Source organism: Octodon degus, unplaced genomic scaffold, assembly GCF_000260255.1.
Source record: "Octodon degus isolate 3935 unplaced genomic scaffold, OctDeg1.0 scaffold00017, whole genome shotgun sequence".
NCBI lineage: Eukaryota > Metazoa > Chordata > Mammalia > Rodentia > Octodontidae > Octodon > Octodon degus.
This window is the reverse complement of record NW_004524593.1, coordinates 14,208,588-14,214,264: the sequence shown is the minus strand read 5'-3', so window position 1 is coordinate 14,214,264 and position 5,677 is coordinate 14,208,588. Positions and strand designations below refer to the sequence as shown.

Sequence of the window (5,677 nt, the reverse complement as noted above, 5' to 3'; positions counted from 1 at the left end):
CAACGGTTACAGGTGAAATTTCTGCTGACTTTGCTCTCGTTTTGGTCTTGTAATTTTTTCAGGTAGATCACATAACATTTGAGTAGTCCAAGCCATGGCTCCAGTGTCAAAGGAGACTAAGTGTCACCTCACTGTGCCCCATGAGAGACTCGGCATGATCGGCCCCAAGGACAAAACTGAAACTGCACAGCTGGATTCGGAACACAGTTCCCTTTCTGGATCCATCCTCTCTGACTGCTGTCCCTGGCTTCACCTCAAATGTGCCCCAAACACACCCTTTATTCATCCTTCTACTGGAATGAAGGGTTCTTAGGCGGAGTCAGGCCAATCGAACCAACCACTCCACGCTAAGCTGCTCTTGGGATTGCTTCCCTCTGCCCCAAGTACAATTTTAGAGGGGAGCCCCATTCTGGTGGCCATAAGGAGCAGAGATACTGCCAGTGGGTAAACCTTGGTGCAGTTGTCCTCCTCCTGCCCAGGCCTGGCATGCCAGCTCTGCCCTCAATGCAAGCGATACTTGTTGCTGGTATTTGCCTGACACACCAAGTTGGTGGACTTCCAGGTGACAAAGGAAGCCCCTAGGGGTCCCTTGTTGCATACTTTAAGGTAATATTCAACCAAGAGGATCTGGGGGAGCTGGGATTCTCCTGTCACTCCCCTGTGACCCTAGCCAGTCCTCATTACCCCAAATGAGAAGGTTGGAGGACTTAACCCATGTTCTAAGGATTCTGTTCGTTCTCTTTCTCTGTCTTCTTTTGGATTAAACATTGGGTGTCATTCCATTTTATCTCCATTATTGACTTAATAGCTGTACTTTTTTTTTCTTTTCTGGTGGTTGTTTTCTGTGGCTTTCAGCATGACTTTAACTTACTGATTTTCAATGATTTTATGTCACTTCTCATTTAGTGAAGTTGTCATGCCCTCTGCTAGCCTTTCGGTTATTGTTGTCCTACATTTTACTTCTGTGTATGCTACAAACCCCAAGATAAATTGTAATTATTATCACGCTAATCACTAACCTTTTAAAGAGATTTAAATACAAGAAAGATTCCTTTTGTATTTACCTGCTGTTTATCATTTCTGACGCTCTTTATTCCTTTGTGCAGCCCCAAAGTTTCCTCCAGTATCATTTTCTTTCTGCCTGAAAGACTTTCTTTAAAACAATTTTCTTCCAGTGAAACAAATTCTTTCAGCTTTTTTTTGTCAAAAATGTCCTCATTTTGCTTCTTTTTGTGAAAGATATTTTCACAGAGCATAAAATTCTAGGTTGACAGGTTTTTTTTTCTTTTTCTCATTAAACTTCGTTTTAATGGGTCTCAAAATTCAGTGACAGATTTTTGGTCAAGTTGTTTCCATTAAAAAGGACTGATTTTAAAAACTAATAACTTAAAAACTGCCACACAAAAAAAAATGGTTCACAAAACATTCGCCTTTCCTTCTGAAGCTTTTATGATGTGTTGTTATCATTAAGCAGTCTTTCACTATTAAACTTAAATGGCCAGTTGGGAGAACCAGTCCTGAGACCCGTCTTCCACCTCTGATTAAGACTGGGGTGGCAGGAGTTAGGGATAATATTCATTTAGCCTTCTGAGCTTTCTGGGCAGACTTGGTGACCTTGCCAGCTCCAGCAGCCTTCTCGTTCACAGCTTTGGTGACACCCTCAGCAACTGTCTGTCTCATATCACGAACAGCGAGACAACCCAGAGGTGGATAATCAGAGAAGCTCTCAACACACATGGGCTTGCCTGGAACCATGTCAACAATGGCAGCATCACCAGATTTCAGAAACTTGAGCACATCTTCCAGCTTCTTACCAGACCAACAATCAATCTTTTCTTTCAGCTCAGCAAACTTGCAAGCAGTGTGAAATGTGTGACAATCCAGGACAGGGGCACAGCCAGCACTGATCTGGCCCGGATGGTTCAGGATAATCACCTGAGCAGTGAAACCAGCTGCTTCCATTGGTGGCTCTTTTTTGCTGTCATCAGCGACATTGTCACTCTGCACATCTTTGACAGACACGTTCTTGACGCTGAAGCCCACATTGTCCCCAGGAAGAGCCTCACTTAAAGGTTCATGGTGCATTTCAACAGACTTGACTTCAGTTGTGACATTGACTGGAGCAAAGGTGACCACCATGCTGGGTTTGAGAACACCAGTCTCCACTAGGCCCACAGGGACATGCCAATACCACCGATTTTGTAGACATCCTGGAGGGGCAGCCGCAAAGGCTTGTCAGTTGGGCGAGTGGGAGGGAGGATGCGACCCAAAGCTTCAAGCAGTGTGCTTCTGCTGCCTTTGCCATCTTTACAAGTGACCTTCCATCCTTTGAACCAAGGCATGTTAGCACTTGACTCCAGCATGTGGTCACCATTCCAACCAGAAACTGGCACAAAAGCTACGGTGTCAGGGTTGTAGCCAATTTTCTTAATGTAGGTGCTGAATTCCTTAACAATTTCCTCGTATCTCTTCTGGCTGTAGGGTGGCTCCGTGGAATCCATTTTGTTAACACCAACAATCAGTTGTTTCACACCTAGTATGTAAGCCAGAAAGGCTTGCTCACGAGTCTGCCTGTTCTTGAAGATACAAGTTTCAAATTCACCAACGCCAGCAGCAAAAATCAGGACAGCACAGTCAGCCTGAGATGTGCCTGTAATCATGTTTTTGATTAATTCCCTATATCCAGGGGCATCAGTGATGGTCACATAGTACTTGCTAGTCTCAAATTTCCACAGGGAGACGTCAATGGTGATACCACGCTCACGCTCGGCTTTCAGCTTGTCCAAGGCCCAGGCATACTTGAAGGAGCCCTTCCCCATCTCAGCAGCCTCCTTCTCAAATTTTTCAGTGGTTCTTTTGTTGTTGCCACCACATTTGTAGATCAGATGGCCGGTGGTGGTGGACTGGCCGGAGTCCACGTGTCCGATGACGATGATATTAACGTGAGTCTTTTCCTTTCCCATGTGGGCTTGGATTTAGTGCTGCTTTTCACTACACTTGTGCTCTCGCAGCAAACCTGTTGCGAAAAAAAGTGGTTGACAGCTTTTCTTTTCAGTGTAGTAGAGATTTTACTCTCCTCTCCTCTGATATACAACTTTTCTCCCAAGAATGCTATCTCACATGTCTTTTTTTCCTTTTTGTGGAATGTCTTTTTTTCTCTAAATTCTTAAGGTTTTTATTTTAATCACTGACTTTCAGAAATTTGATTATGAAATGCCTTGATATGGTTTTTTTTTGTATTTATTCGTGTGTGTGTGTGTGTGTGTGTGTGTGTGTGTGTGCAGGGTCTCACTACACAGCCCATGTTAGTAGTGATCCTCCTGATTTCCGCCTTCCAAGTGCTGGGATTACAGGAGCACGCTACCATGCCTGGACTCTGTATTTATTCTTCTTGAAGTTTAGTGAGTGTCTTGTATTTGTGAGTTGACAATTTCTATCAGATTGGAGAAATTTTCTTTTTTTTTTTTTTTTAACGTATTTGGTACAGGGCTTCACTATACAGCTCAGATTCATAGTGATCTTCCTGCTTTCAGCCTCCCTAATGCTGGAATTATAGGCATGTGCCACCACGCCTGGTCTTGGTGGCCAGCTCAGCACACTCAGGGACAGTGCCAGTGCAGTATGTGGTGCCAGGGATCAAACCCCAGACCTGAGCTTGCTAAGCAGGCAATTAGGCCAGCGTTGGAGAAATTTTCATCCATTAAACTTTTCAAAAAAATTTTGTCTCCTTCTTACACCTGTAGGATTCAAATTAGAGGTATATTATAAAGCTTTATATTGTTTCAGGTAACTGGGTTCTCTCTCTCTCTCTCTCTCTCTCTCTCTCTCTTTCTCTCTCTCTCTCTTTCCTCTCTCTCTCTCTCTCTCAGAAATTTCTATAACTATCTCTTCAATTCACTATTCTCTTTTTTGTATCATCTGGTTTATTGTTAATATCATACAATATATTTTATTTCAGGTATTGTATTTCATCTCCTGAAGTTTCATTTGGATCTTATTGTGTTTTCTATTTTTCCTCTTTATTGTGTCTGTGTTCTTCTATATCTTCCCCAGCAAGTGAAACATGCTACAATAGTAGATTTAATGTTCTCTGCTACTTAATGTTCTTCATGTTTGTTATTTCTGGGTCTATTTCTACTGGCTGATTTTTCTCCTGGTGACAGATACTACTTCCCTATTTTGATGCAAGCTGGGAGGTTCTAGGTTGTTCTGAATTTTTATACTGTTGGTATTGGGTATGGCTGTAATCCTTTCAACACTGATCTCCTCCATTCTGTCAAGTAGTCAAGTCAGTCAGTCAGTCTGAGTCCTTGAAGACCTGCATGCAAGCATTTGTAGGGTGCACCCACAGCCACAGTTAGACTAGAACCGATTTAGCTCACTTCCACGAGCCTGCTGAGGACTCTGCCGATGCTCTGTGTGTTGTGAGGTGTCTTTATGCTGCTATTGGGAAGGGAGTTCTGTGGGCTTTGGAATTTGTGGTGCCTTTGCTGTCCAGTTTTGAATGTTTTCACCTTTTCCCAGTTTCCTGTTTTCTCTCATACATGTGCAGATCGGTACTCAGTCGCAGGCCCACTGTGCCCTGGGCAGGTGCCTCTTCTCTTTGTGCTGGGTTTGGCTCTTTAGCCATCCTGGTGTCACCCCATCTAGTGAGACACTCTCACCCCTGGGGCTCTGTTCCATCTCTCTTCCCCACATGGGGAAGAGAGATTGTAGTACTAATGATTGTAGTACTAATTTCCATCAGAGCCTGGAAAGTGCCTTGGCCAATCAGCTGCAGCCATCACGGACTCACACCATCTCCCTAGTCTCAGTGTAACTCTCCTACACTGTTACCCAAGATCTAAAACCATGGGTCCTTTAGTTTACCCACATTTTTAGGTAGGTAAAGAAGACAGAAAATCCCTGGAATCTCTAGTATTCTCTCATGGGCAGGAGCAAATTAATTCTATAACACGATATTTAACATTACGGCCATTTTACTGAGTAATAGAATCCGGTAATGTGTGAAAATTTATTACACAATTTAGTAAGTGACTTTTTAAACTATGTTCTTGTTCATTCATTTATGACACAAACATCTATTTTCTGTGTTGCTGCAGGACAGGAATAAAGCAGAGAGTAAAACAGGTCCGGTCACAATCTCATGAGCTTCCACTCTAGGTGAGGGAAGACAGGTAGACTACACATGTAGCAAATACACAAGCCATAAGAATACAGAAGAGCTACGAAACAGTATGCATTGGTGCGTGACCAGGACAGCTATTTACGATAGGTGACTAAGGAAGTCCTCCCTGCCAGGGTGACATGTCATCAGACTTCTGAGTGATGGGCAAAGACCACCACATGCACATCTGTGGTGGAGTGCTCCAGGCAGAGGGACAATAATTGTAAGTTCCCAGAAAAGTAGCTTGAATTAGTGGAGAAGCAGCAAGAACAGCTTGGCCAGGGTAGAGTGAGCTAGACAGGTAAGGTTTTATGGGACAAAAAGTATTATCCAGGTGTGTATTTTATTTTTTTTATTTTTTTAAAGCTTCTTTTTTTTAATATTTATTTTTATTTATTACATTTATTTATTGTGTGTGTGTGTGGCCAGCTCAGCCCACCAGGGGGCGGGTCTGGTTGGCATGTGGTGCTGGGGATCGAACCGCGGTCCCTGTGCTTTGCCAAGCTTGTT

General features: G+C 43.3%; 1 pseudogene across 1 annotated transcript; it reads right to left on the bottom strand.

The window, feature by feature from the left end:
- Positions 1-1,283: 1,283 nt before the first annotated feature.
- Positions 1,284-2,963, bottom strand: LOC105741626 (annotated as a pseudogene). The gene has a single exon (XR_001117010.1). The product of XR_001117010.1 is annotated as an elongation factor 1-alpha 1 pseudogene (transcript).
- Between the last annotated feature and the right edge of the window lie 2,714 nt (positions 2,964-5,677).